Source organism: Natator depressus, chromosome 14, assembly GCF_965152275.1.
Source record: "Natator depressus isolate rNatDep1 chromosome 14, rNatDep2.hap1, whole genome shotgun sequence".
Classification (NCBI taxonomy): domain Eukaryota; kingdom Metazoa; phylum Chordata; order Testudines; family Cheloniidae; genus Natator; species Natator depressus.
Window position 1 is genome coordinate 37,690,069 of NC_134247.1, and position 27,687 is coordinate 37,717,755.

A 27,687-nucleotide genomic window follows, 5' to 3' on the forward strand; every position below is an offset into this window, starting at 1 on the left:
AATGACGATGAGACCTTTCTCCGTCTCCAAGAGCTCAGTAGGGAGCTCCTCCCTTCTTGGTTACACCATAATCTTCATTTCTCTTCTTGTTCACAAGTTGGACTCAGGTAAGAATTCCTACTTTTGAACATACTTTCTGGCACCTCCTGGAAATAAAATATTAATTCCATGGAAAAAAATATGAAATTTCCAAGTTGTTTCTCTTTTGAAGGGTTGGAAATGGAACAATTTTCGGGAAGAATGTTCATGACATTTTTAAACATAAATGTGGCTGAATATTTTTTTAATCAAAAATGTTCTTCGGGTTGTTCATGTACTGAAAACTCAGGAACAGACAGGTTCAGATTCCTTCTCCCAGAGCTTGCATGTCCTGCCGCTTCTCTCTTGGGCCATGTCTACACTACCCGCCGATGGGTAGTGGTCAATCTATCGGGGATCGATTTATCGCGTCTACCCTAGACGCGATAAATCGATCCCCGATTGCTCTGCCGTCGACTCCGGAACTCCGCCACGGCGAGAGGTGGAAGCGGAGTCGGCAGGGGAGCGGCGGCCGTCGATCCCGCGCCGCAAGGACGCGAAGTAAGTGATTCTAAATCGATCTAAGGTACGTCGACTTCAGCTACGCTATTCTCGTAGCTGAAGTTGCGTATCTTAGATCGATTCCCCCCCCCCCCAGTGTAGACCAGGCCTCGGTCTCACAGTACAGCAGGACGGTAGCCTTAAAGGGGTAGACAGTGACAGAGGTTCTCCATTCTTGTGGGACACCCTCTCTTCCCTCCTTCTCGACCTTCATGGGGTCAGGATGGCTGCAGCTGGGGAGCCCCTGGAAGCTTAGGAAGTTGCGGGGGGAACAGGAAAAAGTGAAGAGGAACAGGCACTTCATGTCAACAATGTTGTCAGCATTTTGGAAACCACAAAACCATCCCAAAAACCCAGTTACAAATTTTTAAAAAGAATCCAGTGGCAGGGTTTTTTACACATTATTCGAGCAGGTCTATTCCCAGGCATCTCGGATGAGTGGCAGGCAGGAGGGGGTGAAGTGGTGTGAGCAGCAGGCGGGGGGGCCAGGGAAGGGGTCGAAGAGGCGGGAGGCCGGGGGATGGGGCAAAGAAGTGTGAGCGGCGGGCGGGGGGCTGGGGGAGGGGGTGAAGAGGTGGGAGGGCGGGGAGCCGGAGAGAGGGCAGGAAGGTGCGGAGCTGGGGAAGAGGGCGAAGAGGTGTGTGAGCGGCCAGGGAAGGGGGTGAAGAGATGTGGGCTGGGGGAGGGGTTGAAGAGGTGTGTGAGTGGCTGACAGGTGGGGGGCAGAGGCGAAGAGGCTTGGAGGCGCAGTGCCTCAGGGTGGGGGCTGAGCGGGGCCACAGGTGAAGTGTGGATGGGGCTTCCAGGGGAAGAGGCTGAGCAGGGACGGGGCCACGGTCCGGGCACCCCCAACCTCCCCAAATGGAGGAGTCACACGCCACCCATGGCCTCACACTGTGCTTCCAGGTTGCATCTGCCTGCCTTTCTTTCTGCTTCTCTCTGTGTGCCATGTCTCCTGCTTTTCTAAGACACTCACCCAACTCCTGACCCACCTCTCTGGTCCAACAATACTCAGCAAAGCCATCCAGCTACATATTTTTAATTTGTATATGGGCTTGCATACTCCTCTGCCCAATGGGGAGCTGCTATGAGGGAGCCTGGCTGTTTCCCATGGCCATCCAAAATGCAGCCACACCCATTTAGCCTAACCTACAACAATAATTATTCAGCCCAGCTTCTAATACATACAAGGTGGAAGGAAGGGAAAGAGAGTTGAAATCAGATGTATAATGGAAACCTATTATAAGTCATGGAAGGGCCCTGATTTTCAAGAAGTGCCAATTAAGGCATCTAAAAACTGAAGCACCAATAAAATCACTTGACACCATTTGGCCAAAATCTTGACCAATAAATGTTATTTCAGGGAAGGGAGTTTTTAAAATGAAACTTATCTATCAGGGTTGTTCACAAAAACACTGTTTGCATATGCAAATATTAGCTTTTTAATGTACATAGATTTGGACCTCCAATATTGTGGACCTAAGATTTTGGGTGTAGAACGTTGAGTTCGAGGCTATTTTAGAAAATATGGGTCTTAAAATTATACTGGAAAATAGTCTGGCCAAATATTGCACACAGATAAATACTGCTTAGCTCTTTTCATCTGCATATCTCAGATATGCATATCTGCATATCTCAACTGCATATCTGCAGTTCTTCTCGAATTCAATTGCTTTTATGTCCTGTTCCATTTAACAGCACACTTTTCAGTGATTGGACCCGATTGCCCTATCACTGCTTCTGTAGCTGATGAAGTCAGATTAGCCTGCCACCTGTCACCCAGGATGAGTGCTGAGAACATGGAAGTGAGATGGTACTGGGCTCAGTTTTCTTCAGTTGTACACCTGTACCGTGAAGGGAAGGATCAGTATCCGGAGCAGATGTCAGAATATCGGGGAAGGACAGAGTTTCTGAAAGAGGGCCTGGCTGATGGAAGAGTTGCCTTGAGGACAGGCAATATCAGACTCTCTGATTCAGGGCTGTACGCATGTTTCTTTTGATCAGAGTTCTCATATCAAGAAGCTGCATTGGAACTACAGGTATCAGGTCAGTAAACTTGATTTTCTATATTGCCTTCCCTAGGTTGAGAGGACATCGTTATATCTCATTTCATAAGCGCTGACTTTTGGTTTTGCTGGTGGGTGCCCCACACCAGCTCCACCCCCTCCCCGAAACTCCACCCCCACTCTGCCCCCCAGAGCCCCGCTCCACCCCTCCCCCGAAATCCCCTCTCCTGAGTACCTTCTGCCTGCCGCTCACTCCTTTCTGCCCCCTCCTGCCTTAAGGGCAGTGAGTGGGGGTGGGGGCAGAGAGGAGCAAGTGGCTCAACAGCTGATCGGTGGCACAGCCACTGAACAGCTGATTGGCAGCCAGCCCTAGGGCTGCCACTATAGCTGCCCCGGGCAGGTCCATGGGTGCTGAGCACCCCCTATTTTTTCTCCATGGATGCTTGAGCCCCTGAGCACGCATGGAGTCAGCGCCTATGTCTCCTTTAAATGGCAATTACAACACTTTTCTTTCTGATATCAGCTGTCGTTTGCCAGCCTTGCTAAGTGTCTGAGATCTGAGGAGACACTTGAAAGTTTTGGTCTGTGCACTGCAGTTATATTTCTAAGCGCTGATTGCCAATCGAGATGTGTGGAAAAGCTGTTTTTTCTTCCCTCTCCTCCATATTTGTGGTTTTTGAGGAAAATATTGTATATTAATTTAAGGTGATACAAAATATCTGAAACCTATCATTGCATTCAATCGCCTGCACCACTCTGTCCGGCGAAAACTACTTTCAGCTAACATGACAGGAGAAAGATTTATACCCAGTCTTGCTGATTTTCTTTGAAATTACGGGGCTTGGTTGTCACTAGCCCTAACTTGGCCATGCAGGGGAATGGCAGAGAGTAAGTGTGGCCATGTTAGGTTTTCAGGTACCCCAGCTTTAGCATGTGGGAGTGCAGGGACCAGATGCTCACCCACCAGACCAAATACGTGACGAGTAGGCAAAGAAAAGTGAGTCATAAGCACAGCCATGTCTGCAGTCCTTTACCCCCATGTGCCCATCAACACAGCTGGCTAGGTACCCAGTGAGAATACGCTGCACCATGAAAAAGAAACGTTTTTTCTCCTCCCAGTGCAACCCGGGATGTCCCTAAAATGCACAGTCTAGTCCTATGGGATTATATAGAAGATAATCCAGTGGTTTTGTAACATATGGTAATACACAGAGACATGCTAGACTAGAATCAGCATTTCTCAAATGTGGCCACCGGGGGCTTTTCTTGCAGCCTCCTGGGCTTTGATGGGGGTGCGGGGGAGAGCAGCCCCTCCCCCTCCCTGGTGCTCCTGGATGCACAGCCTTGGTGTTGGGGCTTCCAGTAGGGCTTGGTGCCTGCCCCTCTTTGGAGACACTTGGGCACAATGCTGGAGAAGCAGGCAGCTGGTGAGTTCCCCACCTTCCCAGGAGCGGTGGGGCTCAGATTTTGGGCTTCAGCCTGGGCATGGCGGGGTGGCAGGCTCTGGCTGAGTGGCATCAGGCTCCAGCCCCGCGCTCTGGCCACATGGTATCGGACTCTGTCCCCTAGCCACGGGGTTTCAGGCTGCAGCCCCCTGCTGCCTCTCGCAGCCACCCACCCACCCCCATCGTCCCTGGCCCCTGCTGCCTCCCCCTCCCCCCATCCAGGGCTTAATTAGTCTCCAGACTTGCCGGGGCTGAGTAAGTCTGTAATGAAAAGTGATATCTGTGTGTTTGTTAATATCACTTTTCACAGGAGACTTACTAGCTAGCAATAAATAAATTACAATGATTTGGACGTGTCTATGTGCATATTTCTTTGTTTTTCCTAAAGCTAATTAAGTATTTTAGGGGAAAAGTGTGAGTGCAGCCACCAGCAAAAGTCGGTGGCTGCACTCCGGGGCCATGAAATAATTTGTCTTGAGAACCCCTGGACTAGTTTCTGTCCTGCTTTACTCCCCTCCTTGGATCTTGGGTCTGAGTGTTGGAGAGCTCTTCCCCCGGTTTCCACAAGGAGTCAGAGGGTGAAGAAGGGGGTAGAGAGAGAAAGGAGGAGAATGGGTAGATCCTTTGCTCTCCCACTCCCCACGCCCCTGTGTTTGGCCAGAACAGCTGGCCAGGTGTGAAGATGGCAGTAAGATACTCCCTTCCATGGGCTGCAGCAACTTACTTCTCCCATAAGAATGGCCATACAGATTCAGACCAATGCTTCAGATAGCTCAGTAGCCTGTCTTCCAACAGTGGCTGGTGTCAGATGCTTCAGAGGGAATGAACAGAACAGGGCAATTACTGAGTGATCTAACCCCTGCCGTCCAGTCCCAACTTCTGCCAGCAAGAGGCTTAGAAACACCCAGAGCATGAGGTTGGGTCTCTGACCATCCTGGCTAATAGTCATTGCTGGCCCTATCTTCCATGAATTTATCTAATTGTTTTCTAAACCCAGATATACTTTTGGCCTTCACAAAATCCCCTGGCAATGAGTTCCACAGGTTGACTGTGCGTTGTGGGAAGCAGTACTTCTTTTGTTTATTTTAAACCTGCTGCCTATTAATTTCATTGGGTCACCCATGGTTTTTGTGTTGTGTGAAAGGGTAAATTTCACTTCCTTATTCACATTCTCCACACCAGTCATGATTTTATGGATCTCTATCATATCCCCCCCTTAGGCATCTCTTTTTTAAGCTGAACAGTCCCAGTCTTTTTAATTTCTCTTCATATGGAAGCTGTTCCATACCCCTAATAATTTCTGTTGCCCTTCTCTGTACCTTTTCCAATTTTAATACATCTTTTTTGAGATGAGGTGACTAGATCTGCACACAGTATTCAAGATGAGGGAGTATCATAGATTTGTATTAGGGCTGTTGATTAATTGCAGTTAACTCACATGATTAACTCAAAAAAATTAATTGCAATTAAAAAGTTTATTGCAGTTAATCACAGTTTTAATTGCACTGTTAAACAATAGAATTCCAGTTGAAATTTATTAAATATCTGTGGATGTTTTTCTACATTTTCAAATATATTGATTTCAGTTACAACACAGAATACAAAGCGTACAGTGCTCACTTTATATTATTATTTTTATTACAAATATTTGCACTGTAAAAATGATAAACAAAAGCAATAGTATTTTTCAATTCACCTCATACAAGTACTGTAGTGCAATCTCTTTATTGTGAAAGTGCAACTTGCAATTGTAGATTTTTTTTGTTACATAACTGCACTCAAAAACAAAACAATATAAAACTTTAGCAACTACAAGTCCACTCAGTCCTACTTTTTGTTCAGTCAATCTCTAAGAAAAACAAGTTTGTTTACATTCACGGGAGATAATGCCGCCTGCTTCTTATTTACTATTTCACCTGAAAGTGAGAACAGGCATTCACATGGCACTGTTGTAGCTGGCATTGCAAGGTATGTGCCCGGTATGCTAAACATTTGTATATCCCTTCATGCTTCGGCCACGATTCCAGAGGACATGCTTACATGCTGATGATGCTCATTAAAAAAATCATGCGTTAATGAAATTTGTGAAAGAACTCCTTGGGGGAGAATTGTATGTCTCCTGCTCTGTGTTACCCGCATTCTGCCACATGTTTCGTATTATGGCATTCTCGGATGATTACCCAGCACATGTTGTTCGATTTAAGAACACTTTCACTGTAGATTTGACGAAATGCAAAGAAGGTACCAATGTGAGATTTCTAAAGATAGCTACAGGTGTGGGACATGCTTTCAGAAGTCTTAAAAGAGCAACACTCCCACAAGGAAACTACAGAATCTGAACCACCAAAAAAGAAAATCAGCCTTCTGCTGGTGACATCTGACTCAGATAATGAAAATGAACATGCATTGGTCTGCACTGCTTTGGATTGTTATCAAGCAGAACCTGTCATAAGTATGGATGCATGTCCCCTAGAATGGTGTTTGAAGCACGAAGGGACATATGAACTTTAGCTCATCTGGCACGCAAATATCTTGCGACGTTGGCTACAACAGTGCCATGCGAACGCCCATTCTCACTTTCAGGTGACATTGTAAATGCCAAGCAGGCAGCATTATTTCCCATAAATGCAAACAAACTTGTTTGTCTGAGCAATTGGCTGAACAAAAAGTAGGACTGGGTGGACTTGTAGGCTCTAAAGTTTTACATGGTTTTATTTTTGAGTGCAGTTTTTTTTTGTACATAATTCTATATATGTAAGTTCAACTTTCATGATAAGGAGATTGCACTACAGTGCTTGTATTAGGTGAATTGAAAAATACTATATACTTTTGTTTCTTTTTTACAGTGCAAATATTTGTAATCAAAAATAAATATAAAGTGAGCCCTGTACACTTGTATTCTGTGTTGTAACTGAAATCAATATATTTGAAAATGTAGAGAACATCCAAAATATTTAAATAAATGGTATTCTATTATTGTTTAACAGTGCAATTAATTGTGCAATTAATCATGATTAATTTTTTAATCACTTGACAGCCCTAATTTATATAGTGGCGTTATGATATTTTTTGTCTTATTATCTATCCTTTTCCTAATGGTTCAGACCATTCTGTTAGCTTTTATAGCTGCTGCTGCACATTGAGCAGATGTTTTCAGAGAACTACCCACGGTGACTCCAAGTTCTCTTTCTTGAGTGTTAACAGCTCATTTAGACCCCATCATTTTGTATGTATAGTTGAGATTATGTTTTCCAATTTGCATTACTTTGCATTTATCAACCCTGAATTTCACCTGCCATTTTGTTGCCCAGTGACCCAGTTTTGTGAAATCTCCTTGTAACTCTTCACAGTCTGCTTTGGACTTAACTATCTTAAGTAATTTTGTAGTATCTGCAAACTTTGCCATCTCACCGTTTAACCCCTTTTCCAAGATCATTTATGAATATATTGAATAGTACTGGTCCCAGTACAGTTCCTTAGGGGACTCCGCTATTTACCTCTCTCCACTGTGAAAACTGACCATTTATTCCTACCCTTTGTTTCCTATCTTTTAACCAGTCACTGATGCATGATAAGACCTTCCCTTTTAGCCCATCATTGCCTACATTGCTTAAGAGTCTTTGGTAAGGCTTTCTGAAAGACCACGTACATTATATCCACTGTATCACCCTTGTCCACGTTTGTTGATCCCCTCAAAGAATTCTAATAGATTAGTGAGGCATGATTTCTGTTTACAAAAGCCGTGTTGATTCTTCCCCAACATATCACGCTCATCTATCTGTCTGATAATTCTGCTCTTTACTATAGTTTCAACCAATTTGCCTAGTACTGAAGTTAGGCTTATCAGCCTGTAATTGCCAGGATCGCCTCTGGAGGCTTTTTTAAAAACAGGTGTCACATTATCTATCCTCCAGTCATCTGGTATAGAGGCTCATTTAAGCAATAGGTTACATGCCACAGTTTGTAGTTCTTCAATTTCACATTTGAGTTCCTTCAGAGCTCCTGGGTGAATCCTATCTGGTCCTGGAGACTTATTACTGTTTTAGTTTATCAGTTTGTTCCAAAACCTTCTCTATTGATACCTCAATCTTGGACAGTTCCTCAGATTTTTCACCTAAAAAGAATGACTCTGGTGTGGAAATCTGCTGCACATCCTGTGCAGTGAAAACCAACACAAATAATTTATTTAGCTTCTCCGCAATGGCCTTGTCTTCCTTGAGTACTCCTTTAGCACCTTGATCATCCAGTGGCCCCATTGATTGTTTGGTCGGCTTCCTGCTTTTGATTTAAGTTTAAAGCAGTTTAAAAAATGCTGCTTGTTTTTGTGTCTTTTGCTAGGTGCTCTTCAAATTCTTTTTTTGGCCTACCTAATTATGCTTTTACAATTGACTTGCCAGAGTTCCTTTCTATTTTCCTCAGTAGGATTTAACTTCCAATTTTTAAAGGATGCCTTTTTGTCTCTAACTGCCTCTTTTACTCTGTTGTTTAGTCATGGTAGCATTTTTTTGGTCCTCTTACTGTGTTGTTTTTTTTTTTTTTAATTTGGGTTCTACATATAGTTTGGGCCTCTATTATGGTGCTTTTAGAAAGTTTCCATGCAGCTTGCAGGCATTTCACTCTTGTGACTGTTCCTTTTAATTTTTGTTTAACTCGCCTCCTCATTTTTGTGTAGTTCCCCTTTTTGAATTTAAATACTACTGTGGTGGGCTTCTTTGGTATTTCCCCCCCTATAAGGATGTTAAATTTAATTACATTATAGTTGCTATTACCGACGGTTCAGCTATATTCACCTCTTGGACCAGATCCTGTGTGCCACTTAGGATTAAATCAAGAATTGCCTCTCCCCTTGTGTGTTCCAGGATTAGCTTCTCCAAGAAGCAGTCACTCAGTGATGTCTAGAAATTTTATCTCTGCATGCCATCCTGAGGAGACATGTTCTCAATCAATATGTGGACAGTTGAAATCCCCTGTTATTATAGGGGTTTCTCTTTTTGTAGCCTCTTACTTCCCCCCCCACAGCAAAAGAGTAGTAAAGGGGTAATTGTGGCTCTCTGAGTCATAATTCCTTTCAAGACTGCTCCTTGAATTGATAAATGTGTCCTCCCTTACTCAAGGCTGAGCCTAAAGGATCAGTCTAGCCCTCAATGCTCTGTTGCCGAATATGTTAAATTTTTAACCCAGAATATACAATTAATGCAGATTTACTTCATTCTCCAGTTTCAGGTACTAATCCCCTGATCTCTATTGAGGGTTACCAGGACGGAGGTATCCAAATGGTGTGTCGATCGGGAGGATGGTATCCAGAGCCTCAGTCACTGTGGAAGGATCTCAAAGGACAGCCTCTCCCATCATTGCCTGCAAAATGCTTCCGTGATGAAAATGGGCTGTTTCAGACTGAATCGGTACTTATTGTAACAGAAAATTCCAACCAGAATCTGACCTGCACAATCAGAAACAACATCCTGAATGAAGAAGAAGTATCAAGCGTTTATATAGCAGGTCAGTTCATACATCCATTGACATGAAATTTGGTTCGAGAAACTGTCCTATATCAGTGGTTTTCAATCTGTTGTCCATGGACCCCCGGGGTTTAGCAGACTGCGTCTTAAGATTTCTTAAGGGGGTCCGCAACTCCATTCGAAATTTTTTAGGGGTCCACAAATGAAAAAAGGTTGAAAACCACTGGCCTACATTCATTTCAGGACTAGTCTCCCTGTGTAAATAAAGTCAATTACACTGAGAATATGCCCTGACTTCATGTCACTGGTTTTCCTCTGCTGGAAACTGACGTGCAAGGCCCAGATATTTGCTACCACTCGACAGACGGTTGACACTGGGGTTAAAACTGGGATGCTGGTATTGGAAAAAAGAGACAATAATAAGGTTAATAAAAAATAATAATAATTCATAATAAATTAATAATATTCATTTGTTTTTCAGATTCTTTTTTCCCAAAGGTCTCCCACGTGACAGTGATTCGCCTGTCACTAAACCTGTTGGTTTTGGGTTTTTTCATTCCCTTGCTTATTTACTATTTATGGAAGCAACACAAAGAAAAAGGTAATACATGAAATAAAGGGGACAGTACAGACAGAGCCGTCCTGTCCATAGGACGGACCGGGGCAACTGCCCCGGGCTCCGTGCTTTGGGGGGCCCTGCGCTTCGGGACATGGAGTCCAGGGGGGCCTGGGTGATTAGTGAGGGCCTGATGCCAGCAGCAGCAAGTGACCCGGCCCCAGCCCGCTCCGCTCTGCCCCATCCCACCGGCTCCTGGCATTGCTCGGGGGAGGGGGTGGAAGCCAGAAAGAGGTGGGGTGGGGCTTGGGGGAAGGGGTGGAATGGGGCGGACAAGAGTGGAGCAGGGGCAGGAAGATGTGGGGTGGGGCAGGGGTGGGAAGAGGCGGGGCAGAGGCTTGGGGGAAGGGGTGGAGTGGGGTGGGGAGGGACAGAACAGGGGCAGGAAGAGGTGGGATGGTGAAGGGACAGGAAGAGGCGGGGCAGGGGCTTGGGGGAAGGGGTGGAATGGGGTGGGGAGGGACAGAGCAGGGGCAGGAAGAGGTGGGATGGTGAAGGGGCGGAAAGAGGCGGGGCAGAGGCTTGGGGGAAGGGGTGGAATGGGGCAGAGCAGGGGCAGGAAGAGGCGGGGCGGGGGGTTGGGGAAGGGGTAGAGTGGGGGCTGCACCTGGGCCAGAGTGGGGGGGTTGTCCCAGGCCCCGCACCCCCCCTAGGGACGGCTGTGATACAGATATAGTCAGGGAGAGATTTTTAAAATGAGAGAGGGTGGTGTAGAGAAGCGTTAACAGAGGGTTTCAGTTCAGTGTTCAGCTTCCCTTGGGGTTCTCCCGTGCTCCCTATGCGCAGCCACAGGGTGACTGTGGCCAATCGTTACACCGTGTCACGGTCTAACTGTCGGCAGGTTATCTGGAAACTCTGCCCCTTTGTAAACCAAGCGTGGAAGAGAGCCGCAGCCTTCAGATACTTAAAACCGTCCCTCTGGAAGAGTCATCTTGACACTCTGTGTCAGGGGTGGCCAAACGTACTGACCCTCTGAGCCACATACGATAATCTTCAGAAGGTCAAGGGCTGGGTGCATAGGCGCTGACTCCATGGGTGCTCCAGGGCTGGAGCACCCATGGAAAAAAATTAGTGGGTGCTTAGCACCCACCGGCAGCCAGCTCCCCCGTTCCTCTCCCTGCTGATCAACTCCTCCCCCTCCCTCCCAGTGCCTCCCGCCTGCGGCGATCAGCTGTTCCGCAGCATACAGGAGGCGCTGGGGGGAGGGGAGGAGCGGGGACAGGGTGTGCTCAGGGGAGGGGGCAGAACTGGGTGGGAAGTGGCAGGGTGGGGTGAGGGTTTGAGAGAAGAGGTGGGATTAGGGTGGGGCCCAGGGCAGAGTGGGGGCAGGGGTGGGGCTTTGGAGGAAGGGGTCGGGTGGGGGTGAGGCCTGGGGTGGAACGGGGGTTTGAACACCCCCGGGTCCCAGAAGAAGCCAGTACCTGTGTCTGGCCGTGCCTGCCAAGGCTTGGGACTTCAGCCCTGCAGGGCTTACCTGCCGGGGCTCCTGCCCTGTGGAAGGGTGGTGGGGTTAGGGGCTTCTGCCCAGTGAGAAGTGCGTGCTGGGGCTTGGGGCTGAAGCCCCGACAATGCCCACCATGGGGCAGAAGCCACAAGGCCCCCCTCCCTGTTGTACAGAAGCCCCTAGCCCCACCACGCTGCCGCAGGGCAGAAACCCCGAGCTCCGCTCCCAGCCTGGTAGGTGGAGAAGGGGTGGGTGTGGGGGCCTCCACTAGCCACACTTTAACTGTAAAAGAGCCATATGGGGCTTGTGAACCACGGTTTGGCCACCCCTGCTGTATGTGAAAGAGAACTCCTACAAATTCTGTATATTACAAAATACAGTACAATTAAGACAAGTTAAAATACAATACAATGAAGAAATTTTATTCAATTCTCTGAGTCAGAAGAAGACGTTAGAAAAAATAATTTCATCTTAAAAGTTTCATTATGAAATGGAAATTGTACAGAAATCATTTTTATACTATTAGAATGTCTTCTTTTTTTGGCATAGTAATGAGGAAATGCAAGATACAGGCAAAAGATATAATTCTGCTTCTTTTGTCTATAGTGAATTGCACATAGTGAAACAAAGCTGAATGCTGTTTCTTGGTATGGAAAACAATCCAAACGTACATCTACTTACTGTGAGATTAAAAAAACCCCAAACTATTTTAATCTTTTTTTGGTTTCTGATTAACTGTAAATTACTTTCCACATCATGTACACCGGTTTCTGTTTGTTTTTCAGTTATCTCTGTTTCTATCACAATTATAGCAAAATTACAATAAATATTAGTTGAAATGTCACCATAAATGTGACAGGATGACATCTAACATATCTGATCTTTTCCTTCCAATAGATTCTCTGGACTGTAAATTGAAAGACTTTGAAGGTAAGTTTATGGGTTATATGGAGCAAGTGAACTATCTGATACAAATAGTCCATGAAATAAGGTAAGTCAAGAAAACAACATTTATTATCATGTATGTGTAGTCCCCCCCCGAGGTGTGGCTTAAGCCTCTTCCCTTTTTTCTCTCTCTGGTGCTTGCAATGGCCAATATTGAGAGTTTACATATACACAGGCATAGGTTCTGACTTCAATTTTTCCCCAGGGGTGCTCCCGCCCCCTCCCCCCCATTCCGCTCCAAGGCCCCACCCCCACTCTGCCTCTTCCCCTGAGGCCTTGCCCTCGCTCTGTCTCTTCCCTCCTCCCTGCCCCCTCCGCCGAGGCCCCCGCCCTCGCTCCATCTCTTCCCTCCTCCCCATTCCCTCTGTTGAGGCCCCCCCTCACTCTGCCTCTTCCTGCCCCCGCTCCAATCCAGGCCCCTGCCACTCACTGCTCTCCCCCCTCCCCCACGTGCCTCCTCCAGCCACCAAACAGCTGTGGCAGGTGGGTGCTGAGCACCCATTGAGTCAGCACCTATGTACGCAGAGGTGCTGTCCCCTGAGAAAATTAGTACAATTACTGCGAGCTGGCAAAGAATGTAAAGCCTAGTACACAGGGGACAACAAGGCAAACAAAACAAACTTAGCAATGTCATAATACACCCAAAATAAGAGCATAACTGAGGTAGGGACATTATTGGGAACAGGAAAATTAGGATGTGGGGAAGGAAGGGGTTAAGTTTAACTAATACTTAATAAACATTGATAAACAACCCTTTTCCTTGCCTCTGAGCACTCACAAAGTCCTCCAAACCCCAGCTCCCACCCTGGCACCTTCCCAACACTGCAGGCTGAGGTTGGGTGTCCCAAGATGGAGTGATGCAGTGCTGTAGTATCGGCCAGCTTAAATAAAAAAGTTCCCTTAGTTTATCTTCACCCCTGGGTGGGGCAGGGTCCTCTCCAGATGCCAGCCAGGCTCAGGTATTCTCTCAATCTGGAATTCTCCCGGAGTCTCAGCTGTCTCTCTGGAACTGACGCTGGGTCAGATCTCTCTCTGCTGGATGCCTGGTCCATGCAGCTAGATCTCACAGAGAAGCAAGGACTCCATTGGGGGGCTGGAAGTTTAGCAGGGGCTCTCTGAGCTGCACTGTCTCTCCCCCAGCTTCCTTCTGAACTCAAAGCCGAAATGGTCCTAAACTCTATGTGTAAACTTAAGTCAGGCTGTCCCCAGGCTGGGGGCTGTGTGGCACTGGTGGCACTGGGCCAGCGGACTGCACATCCAGATCAGCCCCTGCAGATGGGGACCATATTTCCCAAAGATGCTCATCCAAGGCCCCCTCCCCACGCAGGGCTGGCCTGAACCATTCACCCAAACCCTGCCCCCCCTCCCCACGCAGGGCTGGCCTGAACCACTCACCCAAACCCTGCCCCCCACCCCCAGGCAGGGCTAGAGTCGCTGCTCGCCCAAAGCCTGCCTGCCCCCCACCCCAGCCCTGCATGGGGCTGGATCACCACTCCCCCCTTGTTCCTCCACACTCCACCTTTTTGACAAAACAGAGCGTTTGTCCTGTTTGCTCTTGCCAACTGAGCAAATGGGACAAGTTCACACTTCTGTCAAAAAAGTTGGGACGGCCGGGACAGGGCTTAAAAAAGGGACCGTCCTGGCCAAAACAGGACATATGGTCACCCCATGCAGATGCCTTGCTACTGGCCTCAACATGGGTTTCAGTCCCTATTGCCCACGCTTCTGACTCCAGGAATGCTGGTGTAAGCAGTGTCAGGATGAGCTCCACCCTGACATCTGGTGGTGAGGTGTGGCAAGTTGTGGAAAAAAACTTCAGGGGCCGATCTCATTTGCATAGGCACACCCACCCCGCCTAGACTGAGGCCATAGCTGCCCAAATGGTCACTTTGGCTGCTGTGGGATCCCCAGTGTCTCTGTTATTGGGGCAGGAAGAATAAATTGTTATTACCCTGATTATGGGAACTGTGCTTGGAACTGTACTTGGCCTTTTGTTATGATGGAGGGATTCACCATCAACTAAGTAGCACTCGCTAGGCAAGGGTCATGGGTTCCAAAACTGTGTGAATTGAGAGAGGCTGGGGACAAGTATTAATAGTTGGTGGCATGGGCCTCTTGGTGAGGGCCTTACATGCTAATTGCACTTCCTCCTCTCTCCACTGTGGAATATCAGAGCTAATTTTGATTTCATTAGAAGTCTAGTTACGGGCTGCTGAGCTCACTTGGGGCTAATGGTGCACCAGCACTGAGGCTCCCCTACTACAAGCTGAATTCGCCTAAGAGCTGAAATCACTGAGTGTTGTGTCAAGTAGTGGGGGAGCCTGAAGATATATTGTGGAGCAGTTTGTGGGATGGCTGGAGTGCCTTGTGGACAGGGTGGCGGAGCAGTTCGTAGGACAGTGGGAGCTGTTGGTGGGATGCGGAGCAGTTTGTGGGCCGGCTGGTGGAGCAGTTCGTGGGATGGCGGGAGCTGCTTGTGGGCCGCGGAGTGGAGTGGAGCGGAGCTGAGCGAAGGAGTTCATGGGTCGGCTGGCGGAGCAGAGCGGAGCAAAGGCCTATGGAGCTGTGGGGCGGTCAGCTTCAGATCATGTAAGGTGCCTCTTACCCCCGTCCCATCTCCACCCAGGGAGGGAGGTAAAGCTCCGCAGATAAACTTTCGAACTCTGGGGCTGCCCTGACCAGGGACAGAGACTTTTTGGTCATTGGACTTTTGGGACTTTGGGTGATTTGGAGTTGCTGGACTCAAGAACCAAAGGGAAAGGGGCATGCCCCAATTGGCTTGGGGTGGGAGTTTTTTGCTCATGGGTTGTGTTATGAATCCTGTTGGTGGTGTTTCCCCAACATAATGCCACATTGTTTCTCTCTGTTATTAAAAGGCTTTTTGCTACACTCAGACTCTGTGCTTGCGAGAGGGGAAGTATTGCCTCTTGGAGGCGCCCAGCGGGGGTGGTATATATTTGTCCCAGGTCACTGGGTGGGGGCTCGAGCCGGTTTGCATTGTGTTATTGGAATGGATCCCCTAGATATTGAACCTGGCCCTTGTTGCTGCCAACTCTGACGGGCAGAAGGGTTACACTGGGAAGTGTGGTCAGAGGGATATGGCAGCCATTACATTTGCAAACCTTTCAGTAAAGCCCCCTAAAAGCTCAGTCTGTAGCCCCAGGAGCGGTTTATCTGAACGATCAGAGAGAAGAGACTTTACCCAGGATACATAAGGAGGGTCCTCACACTCTGATTGGAAAGAATGGCACATAGGCCACAGATTTATTGACTATATCAATGCTAATAAATGCAGTGAAATCAAAGAATAATTCTTATAGCAAGGAGTTGACCGTGGCCAGTTTTCCAACCATAGGCTGCTTCTTGCTCCAGCTGATAAGCAGCAAATTCTAAATTCTTCTGACAGTGGCCAGTGCCAGGTGCCCCAGAGGGAATGAACAGAACAGGTGATCATCAAGTGATCCATCCCCTGTCGCTCATTCCCAGCTTCTGGTCACCTCTGATTCTCCAGAAACTAACTTGGCCACACAGCCTACCATAGTTTGAGCTGCAGGCAAAGGTCATAAACCAGAAAACACTTCCAGGGAGGCCAAATGTAGCACCGGCTAGGTTCCATCAATCTCTGCTGTGGGGTTTCACTGTCCTAATACATCACAATTACCAAACTAGGAGACAAAGACCACCACTCTCCCTCTGAGGCCCTCTATCACCCATTTAATTGCCAATTGGCTGTCAAATTTTCACTAAAAGAACATCCTCTGAACAGTAGAAGTTGAAGGCTTCAGTAAATAGTATAACAAAACCTACTTATGTAGAAAAAACACCCCAAACTTGTGGGGTTGGTCCATGTCTGTGATGACACGGTGGGTGAAGTAATATCTTTTATTGGACCAACCCATCTTGTGAGAGCAACGCTGCAACCCGTTATTAGAACGAGACTTTGTACAAGTGGTCTTTATGGTCTTGCTTTCAGGGAAAAGATCAAAAAAGTCTATTTTAGTATGTTTTTAATTTTGATAAATTGTAATTGGGCTTCCACAGAAAGATCAACTTGTGTCTGTCCTTATTTCATAGGAACATAGGCAACAGGAATGGACATACTGGATTAGATGTGTGCCCATCTAGTTCAATATCTTGTCTTTAATAGGAGAAAGATTTTCAATCTTTCTGTCTCACATTGTTTTTAATCATTTTAGCATAATTATATGAAATAACAGTAGGAATATCACCAAAAATACGACAATATGGAATCTCGTATTTCATTCTCTTCTTCCTCTAGATAAACTACAATTTCAAGTGGAGAAAGAGAAAGGTAAATTTCATTTACCTAAATGTGTCTCTAAAATGAAGAAAAAATAATAAAAGCTTATCTTTGTATCTCTGGTAGAAGAGGTGTTTTTAAGTAAACCAAAAGTGAATGTTTTCCTCATAGAGAGGAAACATTACAGAGAAAAATTAGAGATATCAAACATTCTGATTGCAGCTGGTTAAATCAATCAAATAAGCACAACTTGCAAACCCTTTTCAAGATATTTTACTGTATTAGTCAAAATTTGAGTTTTTGATGAAAAAACATCACTATAAAATCAAAAGCTGAAAAATTTCAAAGAGTTTTACATCGGACGGTATATTTAGGCTGCTGCGCTTTCGGAAACTGCTTATTACACGTTTGCTAACAGAGCTTTCTTTCCATAGCTTGTGGCACCTTAGAGACTAACCAATTTAGTTGAGCATGAGCTTTCGTGAGCTACAGCTCACTTCATCGGATGCATACTGCATCCGATGAAGTGAGCTGTAGCTCACGAAAGCTCATGCTCAAATAAATTGGTTAGTCTCTAAGGTGCCACAAGTCCTCCTTTTCTTTTTGCGAATACAGACTAACACGGCTGTTACTCTGAAAACTTTCCATAGCTGTGTACCTAAGGAAAGATAGGCTGTGACTTTAGGTTTCATTGAAGAGCCTTTTAGTTTATAAGCCAGGACATCACTGGAGTGAATATGATATAAACGTTTATAACTTTAAAAGTACCAGAGCAACTTTCCTCAAACTCAACTCAGGGCTGAGAATTCCTGAAGGCACCAGGGCACCTAGAGGTTAAGCATTGCAATGAATCTGGCCATTACCTGTGTCAGTGGTATCCCCCATTTTCCGCATAGGGAATATCATTGGAACCAGTAATACCTGTAAAACCTGAATGCACTTTTTAAATGTGTGCGCTGTATCTCGGCAACTGGAAATCTTAGAAGGTGAAATTGACTTCTGTGGAGAGGGGTCACCTCACAGACCCACGCACTGCTTGAAGCACGCTTAAACCTTCGTTTGATTTAAGCGATGCATAATATTGATGGCCCACTGCAAAAGGGTGAATGTATCTTTTAACCACTTATCAAGTAAATCAGAGGTTAGGTAATGTAACTAATTAAAAATGGCAGGAGACACAGTGCTAGAAGAAAGGGAGTACTTGTGGCACCTTAGAGACTAACAACTTGAAGTGAGCTGTAGCTCACGAAAGCTTATGCTCAAATAAATCTAGACTCTAAGGTGTTAGTCTCTAAGGTGCCACAAGTACCTTTTCTTTTTGCGAATACAGACTAACACGGCTGCTACAGTGCTAGAGTGTCTTTCTTTCCAGCATTATTCATTTCAGGTCTTGTTTTCTGTTTGTTTCAGAAAAATATCTTGCAGGATTTGGTAAGTTCCATTTTCCTCTATTATTATGAAAAAGCAGCCACTCCATAGTTAAGACTGAATATTCCTGACCATTATAAGCCTGGTTCTCTCCCCTTTTCTAATATACCAAGTGAAGGGTATTTTAGCTTTATCTCTTAGGATACGTAATCTTTGGGCAGAGGAAATATGAGTGTATTTGAGGTTATTGAGAGAAGGCATTTTTGAGATAAAGTGCTCAGAAAAACAGGTAGTCACCATAGTCACCATTTACCGCTTCCCTGGTGGTCTAGTGGTTAGGATTCGATTCCCGGTCAGGGAAACAAGCTTTTCGTCAACATATATTGAACAAAGGGAAAGTGGTCTAGAGCCTCAGCGCAGAAATAAGGCATGTTCCCACAGTGGACAGTTTATACAAATAGAGCTGTGCAAATCAGTTGTTGTTGTTAAAGGGGAGGGATAGCTCAGTGGTTTGAGCATTGGCCTGCTAAACCCAGGATTGTGAGTTCAATCCTTGAGGGGCCATTTAGGGATCTGGGGCAAAAATTGGGGATTGGTCCTGCTTTGAGCAGCAGGTTGGATGAGATGACCTCCTGAGGTCCCTTCCAACCCTGATGTTCTATGATTCTATAGTTCAAAACCACAGTATTCTTGTAAGGCTTGTAGCATTCAGATTTCTGATTTGGGTTTAACAAATATTTTTTTCCTGGCCATAAAAGTGGTACCAAGTTGTATTATATTAAGACTGCATGTATTTGGACAAGTCTTCAGCTGTTTTTGTACCTTTGTTTCAGTGCTCAGAAAAGCCGGAAGATTTGCAGGTAACTGAAATTGACATGTTACCTATGTCAAAATACCTTTCTTTCAAAGACCTGTGCTCCCTTTCCTTCTCAAAATTAGCAGGATAAAAAAGTATTGGCTCTCAAGAGAGATGTAAGAGGCGATCATATAAAAATGCAAGTAACTGTTTACCCCTTTTAGACCTGAGCGGTCAGCCGCATTTGGGGTCCTGCAGGTTGTTTGTTAGGAGGAAAAATTGATGTTGGAGTCAGCTATTTCTTTGATGCAATCCTGTTTATTTACAAAGACTGTAGAAAGCCATGAATCCCTGAATACAGGAAGAATCAAACAAGAGGAAATAGTTTAGTTTTGCATAGTCTCAAGCCTCTTTCAGCTAACATTCAGTCCACAAAAGTTTTGCTCTAGGCTTTTTCCCTGGGCCAAACTCCCAGTGTCTATTCAGGATGTGTCCCTCACTTTCTGCTTCTTATCTGTGTCTGTTTCTGCTTTGTTCTTCCTGCCTTTCTCTCACACATACACCTCCACTGAAACAATACCCACTGAAACCCCTCTGCCCACATATGCCTCACATGTGCCTTTCTCTTGGGCCATATTATTTGCTTGTGTTATTGCTGGAAAACACTATTGTTTCAGCTACGTGGTTACATAAAGGAGCTCAATTCCTTTCCCCATTGATACTGAATGAAAGGCAGCTGTTAGACCCACCAACTTTTATGGGTTTAGCCCAACCCATAACATTATAAACAGGACAAAGAGCTCAGAGGAACGGAAATATGAGTCAGCAGTGTAGTACTTTTGCAAAACAACCAAACAGCATGCTGGGATGTATTAGCAGGAGTGTTGTAAGTAAGGCACGAGAAGTCATTCTTCCGCTCTACTCCACGCTGATTAGGCCTCAACGGAAGTATTGTGTACAGTTTTAGGTGCCACATTTCAGGAAAGAGGTGGACAAATTGGAGAAAGTCCAGAGAAGAGCAACAAAAATGATTAAGGGTCTAGAAAACATGACCTATGAGGGAAGATAGAAAAAACTGGGTTTGTTTAGTCTGGAGAAGAGGAGACTGAGGGGGGACATAACAGTTTTCAAGTACCTAAAAGGTTGTTACAAAGGGGAAGGAGGTAAATTGTTCTCGTTAACATCTGAAGATGGGACAAGAAGCAATGGGCTTAAATTGCAGCAAGGGAGGTTAAGCTGGACATTAGGAAAAACTTCCTAACTGCCAGGGTGGTTAAGCACTGGAATAAATTGCCTAGGAAGGCTGTGGAATCTCCATCATTGGAGGCTTTTAAAAACAGGTTAGACAAACATCTGCCAGAGGTGGTCTAGATAATATTCTTCTTAGCCTTCCCATTAGTGCAGGGGTCTGGATTAGATGACCTATTGAGTTCCCTTCCAGTCCTACTCTTCTATGATTCTATGAAATCTGATGCATTGAGAGATCTGTGCTGTAACCCCTAATTTATTCCATCGGAGTAGAGTGAGGCCTCAGAAGGGAACATGTATCTAAGTGCCTTGCTTCCATGTGGAGAATCATGCTTAAATCCATGACTTGTTAGACATAATTATTATCCACCCACATTCACTCCCAAAACACAAGCCAATCCAAATTTGGATGGGAGATCTCCTGTATCTGAAGTGTCCTGCCCCTGTGGTTCAAATATTGTCCCACCTCAGAACAAGACCATCTTGAAAGAATTGTTTTCTTATTTGGCTATGAATGTTTAGCCATCTTAACATGTAGCTTAGCACTCAAACAGTAGTTCATCTAGCCAGGATGGGTAGGGATGGTGTCCCTAGCCTCTGTTTGCCAGAAGGTGGAAATGGGCAACAGGGGATGACTCACTTGATGATTACCTGTTCTGTTCATTCCCTCTGGGGCACCTGGCCTTGGCCACTGTCGGAAGACAGGATACTGGGCTAGATGGACCTTTGGTCTGACCCAATATGGCCGTTCTTATGTTCTTAGTGTCAGTGCAACTAAAACACCCATGATTTAGGTGCTTTAATAAATGCTCCTCTAAGAGCTACTGCAAATATCTACAACCACCGTTCTCAACGTCTTTGATGTAAATAACATGCAAAATGAGACAACTCCATATTTTATGTGGGATGGAGGTAAATCTGGGCCTTAAATGTTATCTGTAAGTTATTTTCTTCCTATCATAGCTGGAGATAACTTTATTAGTCTGGTAAAGGGAAGGGTGAGGGAAGAATAGGCTTTTCGAGGAGATGGTTATTACACCCCGTTTTGTAGGTCCTGATATGGATAACTGAGACGTTTGAGCAATGCTGCTGTGAGCCAAGGACAGAGAGATCTGATTGCAGGGATTCTGTACGATTGCTTGGATTCTCTGAATTTCCTTTAGTGATGGTCACAGGGAGACAAGGCAGGTGATTTCTGGCTTTTAGGGCTAGATTTTCAAGAGTTCATCACATTGGCTCTGGAGCTCCTTTGAAAATTTGGCCAGCTCATTCTATCAGGTTTCTCATCCACACTTAGGACAGGAGGGTCATTATATCCTCCTATTCCCTCTTCCACTTAACACCAGGGATATCACTTTCACCTCTCTCGTTACCCTCAACCCTCTCTACATGCACAATATTAGCCATCCAAAACAGGTAGGTCTGTCACCCCAGCTGAATGTACCCAAATACCCCTCTTTCTCCAACTACCAGTTCTACCACAATCCCTGTAATAGAAATCTAAAGATAAAACAACACTACAAAACCAATTCCCTCCACATTGAACGAGTAGCCCCCCTTCCATCAAAGGAGCAAATACCATTCCAAATGCTCACTCCATAAATGAATAAATGCCAAACACTCCTGTCTTCTCACCATGCCCGCACCAAATACCCCACCCGCAAATAACTCCCTCCCAGAAATAGCTAATGAAAATATGCCTGATCATGTTTCCACTCGCTGTCTTTAGGAGGTGGCTGGAGGAGATGGAGGAGAAGATAGCCCATCCTGTAGGGGATAAATGGATTTAAAGACCTCTTTCTCTAGATCCAGGACAACGAAACACTATTTATGAACTTCTGGTGCACAGATGCCAACTTTCAGCTTTCCCCAGGGGTGCTCCACCACTGCTTGGCCCCGCCCCTTCCCCCAAGGCCCCACCCTCGCTCTGCCTCTTCCCACCCCTGCTCCACCCCACCCCACCTCTTCCCAGCTCCGCTCCACTCCACCCCCTCTCCCGAGCATGCCCTGCCCTCGCTCCACTTCTTCCTGTTCCTGTGGCTGCTCCTCTCCCTCCCCCCAGCGCCTCCTGCATGCCACCAAACAGCTGATGGTGGTGGGCAGGAGGTTCTGGAGGGGATGGGGGAAGAGCTGATTGGTGGGGCCTGCCAAACAGCTGATCGGCAGGTGGCCAATGGGTGCTGAGCACCCGCTATTTTTTCCCATGGGTGCTCAAGCCCCGGAGCACCCATAGAGTCGGCACCTTTGGGCTAGTGTAAGGAATCATGACATTCAAACCAATAACAATATGCTTATAAACCTGATCATTTAACTTGTAATTTTTCTACACAAAGATACTGAAACTCTACTACTTTTATGATAAAATGAACATGGGCTCGATAGAATGCGATGGCTTCCCAGATGTTATTAACTTAAAGGAATAACAGATTTAAAATGACTAGGTGTGAATATGTAAATATTATTAAATATGTTTTTGGATTATCTACACCAAAAGGAAAACTCTCTCTTTCTTCCTTCCAGTGAATGTGACTCTGGATCGAGAAACAGCACATCCTGAACTCTGGGTGTCAAAGAACCTCAAAAGTGTGAAATGTGCAGACATAACGGGGGAACAACCTACAGATCTGGACATTGTTGATTCTTATCGCTGTGTCCTGGGCTCTGAGAGATTTAACTCTGGGAGACATTACTGGGAAGTGGAGCTTAAGAACAAGACTATGTGGCACTTGGGGGTTTCTGCTGAATCAGAAAACAGGGAGAAGTACAAAAGTATAGCATCTGAAGATGGATACTGGGCCATAAGGTTGTGGAATGGAGAATACAAAGCCCTCTCCACTCCTCGGACAACAATCACCTTGGAAACAAAACCCACGAGGGTTGGGATTTTTCTGGACTATGAGGCAGGAGAGCTCTCATTTTACAATTTATCTGATGACTCCCATATCTACACTTTCAGATATAGCTTCCCTGGGACACTCCGGCCTTTCTTCAGTCCAGGTATACACGGATCTAAAGAGGATGCTCCCCTGACCATCTGCCCAGTTATAGACTGGCAGTGAAGGACACATTGTCATTCACAACTACCATTACAATTTTCTAGCTATGTTAGATGCACACAGGAAAAATTTTTGGTAAAATGTCTGATGATGGGGAAACATCTAGTCGAGCTGGTTGAAAATTGAGAGACAAAATGTTTTTTCTTCGGAAAATACCATGTCATCGATATCTGAACTTTCCATGGGAGTGTGTTGATTTCAACAAAACTTAGTTTAGAAAAAAAATTAAACACAGCATTTCATTAATGTTAAAATGCCCCTTTTGATATTTACGGAACAAAACATTTTGATTTTTTGTTTCAAAATGATCTTTGTTTAACATTTTATTGTATATAATACAATAAAAGGAATAAAGGCAGTATTGAAACAAAATCTTTTATTTCAATAGATTTCTACTAATCTTGCCAGGTCCCAGTCAACCCAGAGATTCTCTTTCTGGATCAGGGCTCTGCACATGGGACAGCACAAAGGGCCATAGTCCCCTTTTGTCCATGTGTCACAGTGCTGAGAGATGCAGCCCCGGCAGAAGTTGTGCCCACAGTCTACGCTCACCGGCTCCGTGAAATAGTTTCTGCAGATGGGACATTTGGTTTCCTCTTGGAGTCCCTGTTCAGAAGCCCCTGAAGCCATGGCAGCGAGGAACTGGTCTTCCGTTCTCTCTGCCTTCTGCTCCAAATCAGAAGTGATTTTGCTGATAATGAAAGGTCCCTGCCTGACCTGCTATCAGCTGCTCTCCAGCACAGGAGCAGAAGGTGCAGAAAAAGGAGGGGGTGGGAGAAGGAATAGAGGAAAGATAAGAAAATAAGGAAGTTTGACCTACATGGGGCAAGGAGGAGAAGGAATGCGAGGGGAAGGGGGTAGAGAAATAAAAAGGGAATGGAAAGAAAAGGCAGGGGGAGGATAAAGTGGGTGATGAATATGAAAAGAAACAAATTTAGGCTGCTCTTCATCTGAAACAAGAGTGTCTCAGACACATACAGATTTGCACTGAAATAACCAACGGGGGGAATTAAACCCATATAGTTATGTCAGTGACAGCCGTGTGTGTCGATCCGGCCTGGCTGTGCTGTGTTAGATGCTGAACAGTCTAACATTCCCATCCCAGGGACTGTCAGACTTACAATCACTTCCTGGCTTAATATCAGAGGCATCCTGTGACCTGGGAACAAGTTGTGTCCTACTTGCTGTGGGCTGATTCTGTCAGTATTTTCTCCCGACTTCACCCGGAACATGAAGATTTCTGTACAGAGAGACCCTTGAACCGAAGGGTGATTTTTTTGTGTAAGTTTTATGACTTCTCTGAGTCGACAGTTCACATCCACGCCCGTTTCCAGACTCCAGTAAAGCCCTCAGAAAAACGGATTTCAGTTTTAAATTGTTCAAAACGACAAGCAGAAAGGGCAAAAGCACAATTTGTGGCCCACACAGAGAAAATGTGACTAACACCACACACAGCTGTTTCAAGGGAGTCAGTGTGTTTTGCCATGACTAAGATGGAGCAGAGGTGGTGACACAGCAGAGAGGAGAATGTGTTTGTTTTGGGGATGATTAATTCATCTACTAATCTGACCCCATGGCTGCCCCGGGAACAAGCTTGAATTCCACAGAGATGGGCAAATCTTCCCAGTTTTAAGTGCTGACAGGGACATGTTTGCTCCAGCAGAGATGTCCTGTGCTAATGAGCACAGTAGCATGTGATCTTGTCATGGGAGATTATATCCTAATGCCAAGACACAAGGGAAAAGAAATAACTTTGCCCACACATCCTTGATTCTGGCACTGCCTAACTGAAACTGCTTGACTTTTCAGCCTTAAGAACTACCTTTTAATGTAACAGGTTGAGGGTAATGTTAATATAAAGCCCTCCTGTTTTTTCTGTTCTTCTATATAATTAGCTAATCTGTAGCTATAATCCCCTCTGTTCTTGGCTTTTTTCTCTCCAGTATTCAAATATGGCTACACAATCTCTCGCTATTCTCCCTTTTAGTCACATACTGAATTTTAATATAAATCCCCTACAGCTGTTGATAAAGTTTTCTGTTTAGGGATTACTAATATATTGTGTGCACAAATATTGCTTATTTTTCCTCTAAATGCCCACTATCAATACCAAACCTTTCAGATTTTGCTTTTTCCCCTGTCTCAAGATAGCCAATTTGTGTAAATCTTCTCAAAGTTTTCCTCATATTCTCTTAATTATCAAATGCTGATATAAACTTGCCTCAACAGTCACTGGTCCTATAGCCCCTCTCCCCTGAGTCACTGCAGCCCCAAACCCCTCTCCCACCCATCACCTCTGTCCCCAAATTCCCTTTCGCTCTCAACAAGCAATCGTGTGTCTAATTTATTTTATTTCTAAAAAGTAGCTTGATGACACTTCCCCAAAATAACTCCCCCAATAACAACTAGGTGGGTGAAACAAGACAATCACTACGCTCTCGAACGAACTCACACAGGAAAATGCTAAAAGACAAAAGAGGTGAACACTTTTCACAAAGTGATCACTCCATATCTGAGCTCTCAGTCCCCATTCTCAAAGCAAACCTGCCCAACACTTTCAAAAGACAAGCCTGGGAGCTTAAATTCATAACTGCTAGACACCTAAAATCAAGGACTGAACAGACACACTGGATTTATGGCTTATTAGGCCAAGCTGTAACCCGCTACCCCTCTCTTTTTGTCCTGTGCCTGCAGAGGTGGTAATGGTCTGCCTTGAATGGTCACTTACAATATGTGCTAACTGCTTATGCTAAACAACCTGCTCCACCTTGCATTGTGCTGTGATGCTCGGAGTACCTTTCCCAGCCCTGCAGAAGAGCTCTGTGTGGCTCGAAAGCTTGTCTCTTTCATCAAGGGAAGTCGGTCCAATAAAACGTATTATCTCACCTGCCTTGTCCCCCAAGAGAGACAGAGTTTAGTCCTAGATTGGATACAAGCTACCACTGGCTGAAGGTTGGGTTGAACAGTGGCAACTGCACGTGCTCTTGAGCTATTCAACTTCGTGAGAAATGGTACACTCAAAAGCCTGTTGGCTGCCTTTTCTGGGCATGCTCAGTGGAATCCGTTTAACTCATGAGTGTTAGGTCAGTGACTAACTTGAGACCTAGCTCTCTTGTCAACATCAGTTTGAAAGGGACAGTAGATGCCATGCATTAGCTGTGATACATGTGAAGTGCTAGCACCGGCGCTGACTTTCATTTTTCTGATTGGGTGCTTCCACCCCCACTCTGCCCCAAGGCCCCGCCCCGCCCCTTCCCCAACACCCCACCCTCACTCCGCCTCTTCCCACCCCGCTGCGCCCCAGCTCTGCCCCCTCCCTGAGCATCTCCTCCCTGCCGCTAAATACACCCACTATTTTTTTCCCCTGGGTGCTCCAGCCCCGGAGATCCCTGTGTCCAGATCAGAGCCATGGTTTGACCCTGTGACCCAAAACATCCAGGTACACACACCCCGCCACACTATTGCAACAATCTTTGCACAAAATAGGCCGTGTGAGGTATCATTTAAAAACAAATCACTAGCTGCTCAACCATACCATGGTGAAATGTACGTAGCAACACTATATGTAAACTTACGAGTTCCCCCGTATGATGTTACTAGAACATGTTCAAGACCAGACAGCCTTGCCTTGGTAAAGGTGTGACATAGGTTTGTCCTAAACAAAGGAATGTGTGTTTACCTCAATTTACTTATAAACGGGACTATCCAGACATCTGAGGAAAGAGATTGCAGGGAACAGAACAATTTGAATTTTAGCTAATACCAGCAGGGGGAAAAAAACCCAGCATGGAGCTTCCATCACCACACGACCCCATGTTGCCTTCCTCACATAAACTTTACTTGGAGGAGTAACATTCAGGAGAATATATTGCAAACGTTTACTGGTGTATAAAGACGGAGGGGCTGAACCTCAAGTGATAAGCAACTGAATCAACTGATTGGATATAATATTACTGTACTTATAGAAGTATATAGAGTGAGGTCTTTTCTGAAAGCTAATGACACACTGGTGATTAATAGCATTATGAAAGGTCCATATTAACACTATATGAGGAAATATGGACACCTAATGATATTATGCTTTAAAGTCTGTGGCCAGACAGGGAGAAACACGTAGGAGAGAAGGCAACTATCTACCTGGCTGCAATGAAAGGTGAAATGCAAGTAGGGTGACCAGACAGCAAGTGTGAAAAATCAGGACAGGGGTGGGGGGTAATAGGTGCCTATATAAGACAAAGCCCCAAATATCAGGACTGTCCCTATAAAATCAGGACATCTGGTCACCCTAAATGCAAGGTTTAACCAAAAACAATGGAAGCCCCATTTACATAGAAATCAGCAGAGGGTTGGGAAGTCCACAGAAAGGGAAGTAGAGCATGAGGCATCCTGCCTCTTGAAGCAAGGTCATTGAAATTTGGAAAACATAAGCAAGGACAGAAGCCGTCTTTGGGATCCCTCATTAGA

At 45.5% G+C, this 27,687-nt stretch overlaps 1 pseudogene; it reads left to right on the forward strand.

The window, feature by feature from the left end:
• Position 1: 1 nt before the first annotated feature.
• Positions 2 to 23,278, forward strand: LOC141998902 (butyrophilin subfamily 1 member A1-like; annotated as a pseudogene).
• Positions 23,279 to 27,687: the final 4,409 nt, after the last annotated feature.